Source organism: Notothenia rossii, assembly GCF_949606895.1.
Source record: "Notothenia rossii genome assembly, chromosome: 10".
NCBI classification, from domain to species: Eukaryota; Metazoa; Chordata; class Actinopteri; order Perciformes; family Nototheniidae; genus Notothenia; species Notothenia rossii.
Genome location: NC_136908.1, coordinates 42,498,080 through 42,515,918, shown reverse-complemented (window position 1 = coordinate 42,515,918; position 17,839 = coordinate 42,498,080). Strand labels below are relative to the sequence as shown.

The 17,839-nt window shown below is 39.4% G+C and overlaps 1 long non-coding RNA gene across 1 annotated transcript; it reads left to right on the top strand.

Annotated features, from left to right (window-relative positions):
• Window positions 1-7,160: 7,160 nt before the first annotated feature.
• On the top strand, window positions 7,161-8,053 carry LOC307022631. Its single transcript, XR_013803461.1, has 3 exons — window positions 7,161-7,217; window positions 7,332-7,426; window positions 7,773-8,053. It is a non-coding gene; the product is annotated as an uncharacterized lncRNA (long non-coding RNA).
• Window positions 8,054-17,839: the final 9,786 nt, after the last annotated feature.

Sequence of the window (17,839 nt, the reverse complement as noted above, 5' to 3'; positions counted from 1 at the left end):
TCCTCAAGGCTTGACTATTGCAACGCTCTCCTCATCGGGACTTCTAGCGGGAGCCTTCAGAAGCTCCAATACGTACAGAACAGTGCCGCTAGGATCCTGATGAGGGTGAGAAAGTACAACCACATCACAACCGTCCTTCATTCCCTCCACTGGCTTCCTGTCTCATTCAGGATCTAATACTAGATTGACCCATCATTGCATCCACAGGAACGCTCCTTCATACCTGAAGGAACTTCTCACATCATAAACCTCCACACGCAACCTCCGTTCCACAACAAACCATCTGCTTCGCCCCCCCAGGACCAAACTCCACACAATGGGGGATCAGGCTTTCTGTGCAGCTGCTCCTCACCTGTGGAATTCCCTCCCAGACCACCTGAGGACTCCCCAGACTCTTGATGCCGTTAAGAAAGGCCTAAAAAACTTTCTTTTAAAAAAAGCCTTTGATTAAACTTTTGTTTATTTTGTTTGTTTCTTACGCCTCCTGTAGCACTTTAGGATTGGTTTTAACAATGAAAGGTGCTTTACAAATACAATGTAGTAGTATTATTATTATTATTATTATTATTATTATTATTATTATTATTATTATTATTATTATTATTGTTATTATGTCTTTTCCCATTTTCTCACATAAGGTGTTGATGGGGACATATCTCTCTCTCATTCCATGGCCTGCATGCATGTACACTAGAGATGAACCAAACATGTATTTGCTTGCATAATATATGAGCAGTACACACCTTTGTCATCAGACCTCACAATGATGTGGGAATATGACTCTGCAAGATGTATGGCATGGAGCACCATCCTTGTGTCTGTCTCCGATACCATAAACGATACCATAGCGCCACGGATCTTTGGTTGGCCCCTGACCAGAGCTGTTTCAGTGCTGTGGGCGGAACGGAAACCATTCTGGAATTTCTCAAAGAGGCCGTTTAGTTCGAGATGGTCCTGAAGCTGGGCGACAACTACATGTCTAACTGTCTACCAGCATGTCATGCACTCGCTGGCTGTGGCACAACCAGTAGTTTGTACAGAATAGGAAAGACAACAGCATTCACAAAACTCAAGACCCATCTCAGCGAGCTCAAAGATCTGGCCCATTTTGGACTCTCTGCCAGCTTGGAAGAGTCTTTGCCAGTTGCAAGAGAATTTGCGCTTCTGCTACATGGAAAAACAAGAAAAAGGAAATTGGACTGATGTGCACTAACTTGGATGAACTGAGGTTCATAGTTGCATCAACAACAGATGCAGCCTCGGAAAATCTGCCGCCAACAGAGGATGCATTTCAACAACATGTACAAAGAGCAATGTTTCAGACAGCGATATGGTGTCACAGCCAGGGTAGGATTTTCACGACGGCCATGACGGCCATGGCCGTCGTAACCCCTCGGTCTAGCCGTTATGCCCCACAAATAATTGTACGTGCTACGGCCACCATGGCCTGTGTGCCCCTCACACTGTTAAAATCTCGAAGTTGCTTTAAAAGCGTCAGAACAGTGTTTTCTGAACTGCATTATGCTGCGTTCACAACGGACGCGATGCGAATATTCTCATCGCTCTAACCGCTGGAGTTTCACCGCGGCTGTCAGCTGTGTTTACTCCTGTCATTCAAACAGGACGCGCTGGAGAGGGGGCGGGGCTAATTTCAATGTAAATACTGTTGTGGAAACCAACTACACAAAATGAACCTATTTTACAGTGATTTAATAGTAATACACGTTTCAAAATAATGCTGAAGTAACTACATAATGATACCGGTTAGTAAAAAACATGAATTAATGCTTTGCCAAGTCTGCAGACAAGACGGCAAGCGAAAAACCTTTTAAAATGCGTGTTTTCTGAATGGATCAATCAGGCTAAACCAAGCGGCAAACTCTGTGGAAGAGCCGGGACACCAATACGGAAGTGGCACACACTGCAGTTCATATATTGGCCGATAGGGACTGACTGCAGAAAGGAGCAATTTCCATAGACCCCTATGTTAAAATGCCCAACTTTACAGCAGAAAAAAAAAAGTTTCTACCCATGGATGCAATAAATATTATTATGAATATAGTTAGATTCCACCTTCATGATTATGGATCTGTGAGTGAATTGTTTTCTAACACGACCCTTTTATTTATATTAGGTCTTAAAGTTGTTGCATAAATTAGGGCGTGGTCACATTGAGTGACCGCTCTGTCAAGTGACTGCTGCTGTTAGCTTCTTGTCTCTCTGCTAGCTGATCCGTGAAGCTACAGGCAGGCACTCTGCCTGTTCAGCTCATCCAGGGAACCGGGAACCCGGCCGTGTTTGTTTGTTCTTCATGCTTATATATCGGACTATTGTGACTCGCTCTGCGGTTGAAACAGACGGTACATGAATGCGGTTTTGCGGTAAGTGAAATTCGAGTACTTATTTATGTGTTAATGATTTTATTCAGCTACGTAATTAATGTTACGGCTTGGGTTAGCGTGTAAGCGAGTGGTAGCTACATCGGTGCTAACGATGCTAATAGTAGCCTCCAAGTTAAAATCATAGACTATATATAAACGTTAAAAATAAATAGACAAGTGTTAAGTGGGCTAATACTGTACAACAAACGGCTTCTGTTTGACGTTGATAAAATAAGGTCATCCTTGTAACTTAGAGAGATGATTATTATTTAGGTAGGAACTGTATGCATCGCTAAGGTTAATTTAAATTGGCTATGCTCAAGTATGTAGACAAGCTAATGTCGAAGCAGTGTATGTGAAATCAACCTCACAATAAGATGTGTGTATATTACAATAATTAATGTCAAATTTCAAGATGATTACTTAGATATTACAATATGGTTGGTTGAGCTGGAGTTCATTATTGAGCTTACACGTTAACATCACAGTCATCTGAAGAACGAACCCAAACCTTGTTGTTTTTTTTAATTGCATTACCAAATGGGTATCAAATAAACAGTAAGCATTGGTAACACAACTTCCAAAGTTATAGTAAAATAAAAAGGACCCTGACTCGGACAATACACAATCCAACATGTTCAACAGAAGATAATCAGTTATATTGTTTGTACACAGGGTACTTTACATATATCTGTTTGTTTAAGGTGTCCAGGTGATGCAGACAGGCTGGACCAGAGAGTGAGAGACAGAACTGGACTCCTCACAGCAGTGAACTTCAGCACAGGTATAAAGACTCTATTTTTCATACTGTACAAAGAATCAAGAAAGATATTGGTTTAAATGAATGAAGTATTGACTTTAATACACTGATATACATTCCATTAAACAATACTAGATCACCTACACACCAGTGAAGTTGAGGGTTTTTTCTGTGCAAAAAGTTACATTTAGATGTTAACAAGCAATATGATTTTGTCAGCTTTCTAATTTAATGTATTGAAGGCAAAGATATTTAACACATAGTGAGAACCGCTACTATTTATCTCTCAATATTGTCTGTAAAAAACGTGGTAAAAGTTATTCTTGTTCTGCAATAATAAGTTTTATGTTTCCTGTAATTTTTGTTAGGAAAGGACATGCCTGAAAGACACAACATGTTCTCCTTCTCTGAGGGTCAAGAAAAACATCCAAGAGGAACATTAAAAGCTGATGTTATGAGATTTTAAGACCAGTACACTAAGAAACTACTTTTATTGTAAAAACAGTCAGCTGATCGAATGCACCTATTTCCACATCTACACTCCATCCGCTGATTATTTCTACTTGCCTCGCTTTATGAGCTTCACATCACTTGTGCCTTGTACCGCAGAGTTTGCAACGTCACAAATAAATGGGGCCAATCTTCAGTCAGATGTGAATGTGTAATCTAACATTTTCAGTAAGAATAATGGACGAAAGGAGTGCAAATACAAATACAATTTATTGAAATGTGAACCAAAACTTAATCAAACATGTTTTAAATAAAAAGCACATATGGACAGAAGGTGTAAAACTATTCAAGTAAACACATTTAGTCAAATAAAGTGAGAGACTAGGCCTGTGCAGTTGGTATCAGCTTTGCCCAGCATGGGCTCCTCCATTGGACCAGGTCCTCCTTGCAGAGGAAAGACCCTCAGTCCTCTCCGGGCCAAACAAACAGACAAGACGTCCATCACACAGAGGTTTCTCCCTGAAGTCTCTGCAGCTTTCTGGACACCACGCTGTCTCAATCCGTCCACACTGAATATGAGAGGGGGAAAATGAAAATAACAAAATGCTTTAGACAATAAGAAACATAAAGTTGACTGTTGAGTTGCTCAGTTTTTTTAGATTGTCAATACTATTACTGTATAACTAATATATCAGGTTAAGAGGCACATTCAAGTAAAGATTGGTCTTTAAATACATGTTGTCTTTTGAATTGTTTGTCTAAAGTCAAGGATCTAGAACTCGTACTTAGTTTTAATGATACAGTCTGGTTATTATGCTGTTTGGAGGAGGCCTCACAGGTAAGAGCACTAACTAGCTACCACATGTACCTTAGCTTGACTTAAATGTATTAAACGTATAATTAAGTGATATCAAAATATAAATAACTAATGTCATGCAAACGTATTAATATTTGCTTGATTCCAGTGTTGAATTTAGCACAATTGCATACAAACGTTAAGGGATTTTAAGATTCTGAAGTATTATGCTAAAAACTCAATAACTTAGATTATTATTTATAGTTTTGCTGAATAGTTTCATGTCCGCTTACCTTAGAAACGTAAAATGCCACGGCAGTGTGCAGATGGAGAGCATGTTAGCTTAGGGTGACCAGACGTCCCCGTTTTCCGGGGACAGTCCCCGTTTGTATTGGCCTGTCCCCGGTTGAAACTGTCCCTGGAAATGTCCCCGTTTTTTAATATACGTTAAAAACACATAGCAAGGTGAAATAAAACGTTTCATGTAACATGTAACACTGGGTAAACACAGACTGTGGTCAAGCCAGCCCCCACTTCGGAAAACAAAGTCAAGCCAGCCCGCACGTTGTATTACGGTGCGCGAATATCCTATGTATTACGGTAGAGGCCTGTAAAAACTGCCTTCAAAATAAAAGCATTTACTTGGTCAATAACGAATATACCTAAAAAAACACACCAACATATTCATATATACTGGAGCTTAAATTAAGAAATATGTACTATATAATGTGATTAATAATAATTTAAAACAAACTACGTATAACTACCACATTATAACTGAGTGAATGTAAAGTGTAAGTATACAGTTATGAAGACATATCTGACATTTCCACTGGATGACTAATTTCAATTGATGTTGACGCCATCTCACAACACTCCTAAAATAACATTACTTTCTGAAGCAGTTTAAAATGTATGCTGTTTAAAATCTCAAATTAGATCTATTGTCCATCTATATTTTGATTATTATTTATTGGAAACTGTCCATAATCAAAGAGTCATCGAAGTCAATTAAATACTTATTTCACTTCAGGGTGTAGCAGGACACCCCATCTAGTCAATCAAAGAAAATCAGGACATTCTGATGTAGAGTTTCAAAATAAAATACTTTTGAAATCTCATATATGAGCTATCATCCTTCTGTTTGTATCCAACAGTTAAAAAGTTTCCGTTTTTTCTTTAACAGTGAATAAAATTGGATATGTTAATGATATATTGACCGCAAAACTCAAAATGTCCCCGGTTTTAATTTTGAAAATCTGGTCACCTTATGTTAGCTTAGCTTCGTAGCTTCAGCTAGCTCTGGAACTTTCAGCTAGGTGGCAGCAGGTCCCGCCTCGGCTCCGCCTCTTTGCCCTTATTTGGAGCAGGCTGGAGAAGGCGGGAGTTGAACTCTGACGTCACTGTCGAGCCGTTAGTGGCCGACTCCGCCTACTAAGGGCTTCTCGGCAACTCTGCAGAATCCTATGTGTGACGTCACGGACCCTACGTCCATTTATATATACAGTCTATGGGCTAAACCAGGGGTTCCCAAAGTGGGGGTCGCGACCCCTCAGGGGGTCACGAGACCCCGAGTGGGGGTCGCGAGATGATTACAAAATAAAAATGTATTAAAAAAAATAGATTAATTTTTTTTTTTCAATTATTATTAATAATAACGTTTGCATAGACATTTTCAGGGGCGGAGTAGCCATATGTATAATTTCCCCGCAACGAGGCTCCCCCTTTGACAATCCACTAGCGCAGTGTTTCTCAAACTTTTTCATACCAAGGACCACTTAACCAATAAAAAACACTCATGGACCACCTAACTCCACAAATATCCAAAAACAATAGGCCTGCTTACCCATTCCAACAGTATATAACAAATTACAGCCTAATAATGACAGCTTAACCTTCTCTATATCGCCTCGTTCACACATTAAATCAACAATACAAATACAACTACAGATTGTATAAGCATTTAGTTCAAATGCGATTTTAAATCCTCTCAGGTTTTACACCTCTTATTATGAAATGTAGACTACATTTATTATGTAGTATTATTTTAAACACGAGTTTATGTCCGAGCCAACAGACTCACAGATTGTTGGCTACTGAGAGATATGCAAAATACAGCGCATGTAGTACGACACAAACCTCCGCTGTGGATTTTCAAAACAAAATACAATAAAACTATGGTCGCAGGCCTGCTCGGTCTGCCTACAAAACATAAATAAATAAACGTTTATGCAGCCCCAACAACAGCCTCTGATCATCAACAGACTTCATGCAATGCTTCATCAGATGCATAGATAATAATCTCTATCTCATTCCTAACACATCTAAATCTACTTTCAGCATGGATAAATGTTCATAAAATACATCCATTGTTTGTTCTATAGACCCTTTTACAGCCAACGTCATCAAAAAGTTGCGCGTGCATGTGGGCAACGGAAGTGGTGTTGTTTTCAAGCAGTTCTGAATGACAAAGACGAGGTAGCAACTGGTTAGCAAGCATTTACAAACTGTACCCAGCATCAACATATCTGGTTGTTGCGTATACGGTTGTACGAATCGCTATTCCACCGGCGGACTAAAGTTTTATAGGATTCCGAGAGGACCACGACCATTTCAGAGCAACCGGCGGCGTCTGTGGCTGCAGGCGATTAAACGTGTGGACTGGAATGAGGACATAATCAAAAATGCTTGCGTCTGCAGCGCCCACTTTATATCAGGTAATGAGATTATCTAGCCTACTCTTTGATTTTACGGGAGAGCCTTGTTTACATCTGCCATCTGTGTTCATGTACACAAAACAAAGCCAGAACCCAAATGCAAAGATGGACAGGTAAGATTAGAGTTGACATCCTCAGTCGTTTTTTGTTTTGTTTTCCTCTCTTGCATACAGCTGCTGTTTTGAGATATGGATTAGTCTAACTATGAATTTCTGCTGTTACTGTAGGTACCATAGGAAAAGGAGGAGAACTGACACTGCAGCAAATCAACGTGTTACTTCTGAAACTCCAGAACAAGAATGCAGCATGGATCATTGTCCTGGTATGAATATATTTATGAATATATGAATATATCATCTTACAATTAACTGATTGATTGTCAGGGTTCCCACCCTCACTGAAAGAGTCAGTGTGCTCCTAGTGTGTGTGTGCTCATGCCAGGCCCACTGCTCCAATTGCTATGTATGTCTGTGTGTGACGTGTACACTGGCCCCTGGATGGGTCAAATGCAGAGGAAAAATCTCCCCCTGGGATCGATAATGTATCTTCTCTTCTGTCATGGAAAAGTTTTGAAAATTCATTGGTAAAAATGTGCGAGAACCCCTGAATTGTGAACTTGTTTGCATTGGTTGCAGCACATGCTAATGTTTCACTTTTCTATATTAAAGCTGAAGAGGATATCCCAGTTCCAAAGAGAGAGTACGATGATCTGAACCTGAGATACAGTCAACTTCAGGAGGAATATGTCAACCTGCGACAGGAGTTTGACACACTACGAGCAGAAAATGTAAAGCTGAAAGAGGAGCTGCAAAAATCTAGATTCTCCTACACCACTGTTAAGTGCAACATTGGACAATTGATTTTTCTCACAGGACTGACCTCTGTGGTCTTTGAGTGGCTGATTACAAAAATGATGGGCAGCGTAGAAAGAATTCACAACAAACTTACAGTAGAGGACCCCCTATTGATTATATTGATGAAATGAAGGTTGGGCCTATAATACTGACTTGGCTTATAGATTTCAGGTATCAAAAACCACCTTATCAAATATTTTGCGGAGCTGGGTCCCTGCTATGGCCTTGGTCCTCAAGCCACTCATTAAATGGCCAAGTAAGGGTGCAGTACTTAAAAATATGCCAAACATATTCAAGCGCAACTTTAGAAGATGCCGGTGCATAATAGATTGCACAGAAATGTTCATAGCTAGACCCAGTAATCTGACTTCCAGGGCCCAGACATGGTCAAACTATAAACACAACAACACCATTAAATATTTGATCGGCATCACTCCAGCTGGTGCAATTTCCTTTCTGTCTCCTGGGTGGGGTGGACGGGTTTCAGGCAAGCAGATCACTAAGGAGTCAGGTTTCCTCAAACTTTTGGAGCCTAGGGATGAGGTTTTAGCAGAAAGAGGATTTCTCATCAGAGATGAGCTTGCGGCTATGGTGCAACCCTTCGTATCCCTCATTTCACAAAAGGAAAGAAGCAGCTTTCTGCACAGGAAGTGGACACATCTAGACAACTTTCTCGTGTGAGGATCCATGTAGAGCGAGTTATTGGTCGGTGGAAAAACTTTAAGATTTTACTAACAGTTATTTCTTTGTCGCAGGTTGACATACTAGATGATGTTGTTATTGTATGTGGTGCCCTCACAAACCTCTGTAAGAGTGTTGTTCCCAAATGAGTTACACATAACAATGTATGATTTATAAAGTGATTTTACATTTGTAAAACATGTATATAGGCCTACTGTACTTAAAACTTAATGCATTTTAATAAACCTCCCCACATTGGCTGCCACTGGTGTGTCTAATGGTCCTTTCCCCCCCAGATTATCTCAACAATTCAGAGTGCAGTATCACATTTATTTGCAATGTTGTTACTAACAGAGTTTCATTCCATTCAGGTGCCATTAAAGTGCCACTAAACATTAACAACATAAAAAGTAGGAGTATGTACAATATATTAGAATCAAACTGGTTCTGTATGTTGTAAACAGTAAATAATAATTTTAGGTCGCAAATTATCTCTATGGATACATATATAGCATTACAGAATAAAACTTAAAATATCTTGTTGCACTGATCTTGTTGCATCTAGACACAGCTGTCAATAACAACATCAAATGTAAAGAAAAGGCTGATGATGAATTCATTGTTTCAACTGTAATGCAACTTTAACAACCAGGGAAAGACAATCCATAACCGACATCTAACACCATATCTGGTCTCCTATCACAATACAATACATTATATTGCCCACTCCTACATGAAGGCATTCAAGCCTCAACTCTCAGACATTTCCTACATAACCATGTTGCTGGCTTCCTTTTTATGTGTGCACAACTGTAGTGAATGTGGTTGTTGCATTTGACACAGATGATCATTTTACCAAAATCTGGTCTTTCACAGTATTCGCAGGCTCTCTGTGACACCAAGACAGGATCATGTCTTCTTGTCAGTAATTCAGGCAACACACTCGAGCTAAAGAACTCATGCGCTTTTGGCAAAGCCTCCTGCAGAAACTCTTCATTTCTTAGGATACGTTGCACAATGAACTTCTCCTTAGTCCACAACACAAAGTCACAGTAGCTAACACCACACACAAACACAAACATGTGAAGTTGAGTTTGATAGTAGTATGTGTGTGAATGTTTCAAAGAGAATGACTTGTCCTGACAAAACTGCTTGTCTTCTGTACATCCTTGAAGGCTATTCCTGTATTTGTATGGACATTTTATCTCTACCACCCCTTTGCCACAGCAGGTACATCTTACTATCCCATCTGGCGATGATTCAAGGTGTGGCTCAGAAGGTTGCACTACTAAGCCACATGAGCTGATTCTGAAATCTGGATGGCTTTGGGACATAAATGCAGTGTAGGCTTGTCTTGCCGTTTCCTCCATGTTTTGACCCCAGAGCACAGATGGGACATTTAACTCTGTTTTTTTGTACTGCATTATATCATTTAGGTATGTTTTGCTGATCTTGTCAGTTGTGGCTGCATGGTGAAATTTGGTGCTTGTGATCCGACCAGCCCTATAGGTGTGCCACTCATTTGACCTTGACTGTTTCCGTGTCATGTCAATGTATCCTCACATTTCACCTCCATTTCCTGTGGTGAGAGTTCCTGGAGTGTTGCATCAAATAAAGCAGTCAAGGGCTCAGGTAAGTCTATATGCTCTTCTGAATCAGTGTCAGACGATGCAGTGTCCGTGTCACTGTTTTCCAGGCTCGTCAGCACTGCAGCACCTGGGTACACATCCCGCAGTTCCCGGATGTCATCATCTGTCAACACTGATAATAGAGCAACAAAAAGACAGAAACACACACACACACACACACACACACACACACACACACACACACACACACACACACACACACACACACACACACACACACACACACACACACACACACACACACACACACACACACACACACACACACGAATGATGTATGTGCAGAGTTTGACCCTTTCTTCTGCTCTGAAATTGAATATATTTGTTAAGCTACATATTCATTTGATTTTTGATTTGTGAATGCGAGAAGTAGTAGATGGAAAACATAACAAACACTAATTATTCAAAGTAAAGTATTTTATATACGGTAATAGCTACTAAGGAGGCATAGGCCTATATGATGATTAAAACAGTGATTTGTTTCCCATGTCATTTGTGTGTTTTTCTTATCAGAAAGTGAAGTTATTTATTTATAAGCTCCAAATCCAAATGTTTCCCTCAATGGCCTTTGTGCCCTGGCATGTGGCCTTTGCGCCCTGAAAAAATGTGTGACACCAAAGGCCAAATGGCCTTGCCCCTAAAATGACGAAATTCCAAGCCTGGTCACAGCCCAAACCCTTGTTATGGAGTCCTGTTGGCAAGGGGTGGATTGTCAGAGATGGGGCCATTCAACCACTGCTACTTACAAAACCCCTATGGGCTCAGAACAGTCTCATAATACACACATGCACACAGAAGGATTCACACTTGTATTTCATGATCCGCAAAAGGATTCACACTTGTATTTCCGGATCCACACTTTTGTTTTTCAATGCACACACAAATGTGTTCCGTTTCATATACATGTAAATAAAATCCAAACAAAGAAAAAAGTTTTACATATGTATTTTAGATCCACACATATTTGTTTTCCATTTAAATCCCCTGAACCTGCAAACACAAACCGCTTACTGTGCATGGATCACTGTGCATTCGTTTGTGTGTGTTTTGAGACTCCCCTGACGGTCAGCCGAATCGTACTTGTAATTTCTCTCATCTATAGCCAATCAGATGTCTCCTCCAGTCTAAGCCAATCACATGAGCGCGCCCCCACGAGGGTAGGATTTATTGCTTTCATGACACTTCATATACGCATTTTGCACAGTCCGGTCAGCTCGCTAAACAGAGGGCGGAGCTTCAGGTGATCATGCAGAGCTGCGTGTCTCCGTCAGACTCAGCAGCTGATCTGATCTCTCTCTCGCGTCCGGTTATACTTCACTCGCGTTTATGTCCATATCGATCAGATCCAGCTCTCCTGTTGATCGGCGGGGCTCCCCCCGTTGACAGTTCACTGTCTAGCACTGGTTTCGTAGTGCACTGATCGATTAGGCTAAGCTAACCTGTAGCTGCTCCCTCCACAGTCACAACAACTTCATGCAGACATAAATAAAGCAGCTGTATTCGCCATATAGTTGCGTTATACACTGCATTGTCTTGTTTATGTCTCTTATGCTGGTGTTATGTATTGTGTATCTTGTTTCGTATGTGTTTGTGTGGCGACCTTGAGAGCCTTGAAAGGCACCTATATAAAATAAATGAATTAGGCTATTATTATTATTATTATTATTATAGAGGAAACACACATTTAAAACGGTTTTGCCTGCCGTTTTTGTGTACACACAAGCATTCATCAATGGTTCGGAAAGTGGCGCTGTACCTTAATAATATAAAGGCTTGTATTTGCGTGCATTTCCTGTTCGGAAAGTGGCAATGTACTGAGAGTGGAGGTGTCCTGAGATTAGCGCCTGCAGGCAGGCTCCATGGACCTGTCAGCTCCGGACTGTGCAAAATGCGTACATGAAGCGCTACGTCATGAACGCGAGAAATCTACCCTCGTGGGGGCGCGCTCATGTGAATTGCTTAGAATTGAGGAGAAATCTGATTGGCTACAAATAGAAAAAATTACAAGGACGAATCGGCTGACCGTCAGGGGAGTCTCAAAAAACCCACACACGAATGCACAGCAATCCGTGCACAGAAAGCGGTTTGTGTTTGCAGGTTCAGAGGTTTTAAACGGAAAACAAATATGTGTGGATCAAAAATACACATTTAAAACTTTTTTCTGTATTTGGATTTTATTTACATGTATATGAAACGGAACACATTAGTGTGTGCATTGAAAAACACAAGTGTGGATCCGGAAATACAAGTGTGAATCATTTTGCGGATCATGAAATACAAGTGTGAATCCTTCTGTGTGCATGTGTGTATTATGAGACTGTTCCGAGCCCATAAACCCCCAGCACCTACAGAAGTGAGAGACATTCCTCACTTGTATTGCAAAGATGCAAAGTGTGGAGGGAGTGGAAAGTGCCAGTGCCTCTCTGTTGGCCTTCCCTGTACGGAGTTCTGCACCTGCTGTGCAGAATGTCAAAATGTGTCCCCTAACGTTTGTGAGGAACCTGACATTTAACATTATATTCTAGTATCTATATACTTGACCTCTAACAGAATTATTTGATGAATTGTATACTGTACTTTGAATTAAGGTTCCAGTTTCAATAAAACCTGTATTATTTACACCTACTGTATGTTTTAGAGGCTTGCCATTTAGAACTAATAAACTTGATTGTATTGGGTTACTCTTATTCTGACTATTTGGTTATGTAGTTCAGCCACCTGGTATTTCCCTCTCCAAATATAATGAACATCAGAGTAAGCATTCTTAACTTATAGGCTATTATGCCACTTATCCCCCATTCGGAATTTGACTGTCTCAGAGAAGAGGTAGGCCTATGTCTAAAGAAATCTCATTTGCAATAGAACTGTACCAGATATTTCCATACAACTACTGGTTGGTGTTCAATAGCACCCTAGACAATTCAGTAATGGTATATTTTTTTTAGAGATTTCTGTTTTTCTGATAAATGAGAGAAAAGTGATTGAGTCCTATGTTCCTATCAGCAAAAAGTACAATTTCCGTCTATACTAAAGCTAAGTTTACAGGACTATAATTCAGTATTTTTTTTGTTAAATAATTGTCTGACTATTTGGTGATGTAGGACAGCCACCTGGTTCATACCTCAGCAAATCTAAAGAGGATAAGAGAGGTCATTCTCAAGTTATGGGCTTTTTAGTCACCTTTCCCACATTCGGCCTGGTCTAATTTGGCTCTTTTTCAGGGATTGGGGTAGTTCTAAAGAACAACCCAAAAAAAAATGTTTCCCCCCAAAATAAAATTTGACAACAATCAATTTCATTGATGGGAGACCCTAAAGATAAGAAAAATCATTGTTGTCATTTGTTCTACCTCGGGTAGGGGTATCTCGAAAACTAAAGCCTTTTTTGAGGACTTGCTGCTGGACTATTTTAGACACACTTTGAGGTATGTAAAACCTTAAAACTAGAAAATGAAGTACATTGTCTGATTAGATTTTTTCTTAAAGACTGTTTCTTTAAAAGGTAAGCTTGTGATTTTAACACTTTTTACTGACACTTGGCAGATATTTGTGTAATTCTCTCACAAAGGAACTGTAAGATACACTTTTTATGTATGCAAAACCTTAAACATTTTTTTAAATAAAATACTTTGTCTGAATACATTTTCTTTAAAGGTACTTTTGATTTTAACGCTATTTCAATGGACCATTCCAGTTTTTGTTGACATCAATGCTTTTTTCTCTTTTCTTGTGTTAGTAAGATACTTTTAGACAGACTTTGATGTATGCAACACTTAACAACTGGTAGAATATGAAGAACTTTGTAAGGAATTTGGTTTCTTTTTAATGGCCTAGGCGGATTATGGCTTTTTTTTTTCTCTTGCCAAGATACTTTTAGACACACTTTGAGGTATGCAAAACCTTAAAACTAGAAAATGAAGTACATTGTCTGATTAGATTTTTTCTTAAAGACTGTTTCTCTAAAAGGCAAGTTTGTTCGTTCTGGCAGGTTTATGTAAAGTATAAGTGTCTTGTTCAGATAAATCTTTAACTGCAGACACTTATACTTTACATAAACCTGCCAGGGTTAGGGTTAGTCAGAATGTTTGTACTTTGCTCCCCTGTATCTTTGTTTCATTTTAAAAAGTCAAATTGTATCAGCCTCCCATCGACCTTTTAAAATACTGATGTGTTTGTTCAAAAACCATACTAGCACACAAGCCTGTTTTTTTGTGTTTTCAGTGTGTTTTGGTGTTTCTGTATGTTGGTGTTTCAGTTTTTCAATGTTTTTGTGTTTCTGTGTTTCTGTGTTTTCTGTGTTTTTGTGTTTCTGTGTTTTCTGTGTTTCTGTGTTTTTGTGTTTCTGTGTTTCCGTGTTTCCGTGGTTCTGTGTCTCTGTGTTTCCGTGTTTCTGTGTGTCGGTGTTTCAGTGTTTCAGCGTTTTTTCAGTGTTTCAGTGTTTCAGTGGTTTCAGTGTTTTCTGTGTTTCTGTGTTCTAGTGTTTCAGTGTTTTTCTGTGTTTTTGTGTTTCTGTGTTTCCGTGTTTCTGTGGGGGTATAATTTGCACGTTTCAATACACATGTATCATACATATTCCCTGTTACCCTCACCTTGTTATAATGAAGACAACAGTGCATGTGAAGGACTGTAATACACATGTGTCAGACACGCTCCCCTTGCTATAATGAAGACAACAGTTTTTAAAATGTAAAAAACACCTTTTTTTTATTTAATTTTTTTTTTTTTCACACACAAAATCAATACTGATTGTAACATCCCAGGACCGTCTCCAGCTTAGAATTCCCCAGATTACTGGAAATATCATGATGGAGTTTTTTCACTTCAGTCAAAATATTCATGTGTATGCTGTTTTTGACACAAAGATGCATTACATCTACAAACAGAGCATACAATGAGAGCACATGATACACTTTTGATGTTTGTTTCATTTCTTCGATAATGTTTCAGAATGTTTCGAAAAATGAAGATTTCAGGACCACTTTAAATGTTTCGTTTACAATTGTTTCCCAATGACCAGGAATAGTACTGCCAGAATGAACGATATCCAAAATGTCTTCTAGTTTACAAACTTCAGCCATTCTGTTTACACGGGGGTCACTATTCATTCTGTTTTCAATCGTCCTCATCACCACACTTATTAAAAGGGTATTGACTACATTCTGATCAATATATACAGAGCGTTTTGCATAGTAGTTCCCCATTTTTATTGACAGATACCTATCCTGTGAGCTGTGACAATGTTTAAAATAAACTGTCAGTCCGATCCAGAGTTTTTGAAGATGGACATAAGAACATTTTTTCTTAAAAAAGACGACAATTTTCAAGTGGTGGCTCACACAACAACCCCAGAGCCACCACTTGAGCCAGGTAAACAAGGTATGTAAATGTCAGTAAACTTCCAAGTTATGCGAACTGTTAGAAATTAAAATCAATGTTTTAATGGGGAAATGTAGTTTAAAAAATACCGTCAGTTTTAATGCAGTTTTACACTGAAAAACCAGAAATTCTTGTGCACAACCAGCTGTTAAGCTTTATTCTGAAACTCTTTCATCTCCGGTTGGCAGTTAGCATGTGATAAATTTACAATTTCCTAAAGAGGTGAATTTAGTAGCGAAATGATATGGAGTGGTGCAAACCGAAGCCTACTGATTTAACACTACAACTATAGATGTCGAGATACTACCATGCTGTATATTAAATGAAGGTACAGTTTATTTGAATACATTATTGTTTACAGACGAGAGTAGCATATGACAACATCCGGAATGACCGGAAACCAAACCAGCCGAGAAGTATTTTTTAGAGTATTGATTACAGCGTTTAGAATGTGTTACATGAAAAGTGATGAAAGAGAATATGAGGAGAAAAGGCGTGTTAAGCATATATTGAATGTGAAAAGAACCTATCCTCTGTTTAAATGCAACAACGGACATTGGAGACGAGGCGAGCCGGCTGGCGGGGAGGAGCCAGCAGAGGATATATAACAGCACCGGACGAGAGATCGGGACTCTTCTCTTCCCTAACGAGGAGCGGATCACAGCTGTTTGTCTGACTGAACAATATCATGCTTGTGACATACCCGCGCCTTTTTTAATTAAAGTACCCAATTGAACTTTCACAGAGACTCCATTTAGACTCCTTTTAAAGCTTCTCTCCTGGACGGGAGAATAACGAACACAGTTTACAATCTGGTGAGCTCCCCAACGTGATCCCGCTGACCGAGGAGAGAAAACCAACCGGCTGTTTCCTGGAGACGCTTGCAGCCATTCGACACACAAGAGCTCAAATCAATCGGTACCAAGATGCCTGTTATGAAAAAGATTCTTCACTCGTTAAACTAGGCAATGTTAGATTTGTGTGTTTGACGGCAGCCGGGGGATCCTGAAAATAGCTGTGCATTTTAATGTTAAAACAACCCAAATTGATAAAATAATCACTCTAAAACCACGAGGCGTTGTTTTGTCACAGGCACGGTGAGTTCAAATTCCCTTTGTTCCATTAACCCTGCATGCTATTAACCATGTGTGAGTGTTGAATTTTAAATATAAATGTGTGTGGACATTGTACTTCGGATAGGTGCCTTGCTGTTTTCACGTAGGTGTCTCTTGTTATGTTAGTAGTTAGTTAGCCTATGACGTAAGGGTATATAGCCCATTTGACGATTTTTGTTAAGATCTGGAGACATAGCGAATCGGTTAAGGGCCGAGTAAGTGAAAACCAGCAGGGCATAGCGAATTAACTCAGGGTTAAGTAACCGAAGTCAGTGCTTTAAAGAAAGTCCTTTATCAGTGGTTAAAACTGTTCTGTTTTTAAACAAGATATTGCAGGTGGGTTACGGTAATCGGAATTACAACAGCAGTGCACTAATAAGATGACGGTCTATTATTAGTTGCTGATAGGTCTCCATATTGGTCCCGGTTTGGCGTGTCCAAATAGCAACAGTTAACCAATAGTAGACTATAAAGTCAATTATTACGTGGACAGGTTTATAGCTTGTGCGTAAGGTTTCCTAACTTTAAGTGATGATATCAATAAGATTAAGCCCATTTTCTCATAGTAAACTAAATAGAAATGTTATTTTTAAACTCCAGTGTTGTGTGTTGAATTTACGAGACAAAATATCACCCCACCATTATTTCAACTCCACTGTGAGAGCCACGAGGTGTTTTTTCAAATCCCTTTGTTCTTCAGGTCAAAGGTTGGAAAACCAGTTGTCATCTTGTCTTGACCTCATGTTCACAGTGAACCACACGGCAGTCGCCATTTCATGAAATGCTAATTGAAGTACTCTGTTTGCTTTAACACACTGAGGCTAGGCATTCCATCTTGGAAGTACTTCTGCTGGTAAAAGTGTATTGGCTGGTTTTGGGCAAATGTTTTTTGGCGGTTATGTGCTGTGTTGTTTAACCATAGTGTAATGTTCTTCCTATTTTAAAGATATTTTTAAGGAAAATAAGTTTCAGTTTTGCAACAGCTATTCCCTAGTGGATTAAGCTGGAAATTAAAATAGCGCACTCTGGTGGTAGTACAGAATTATTACACCAATAGAAGA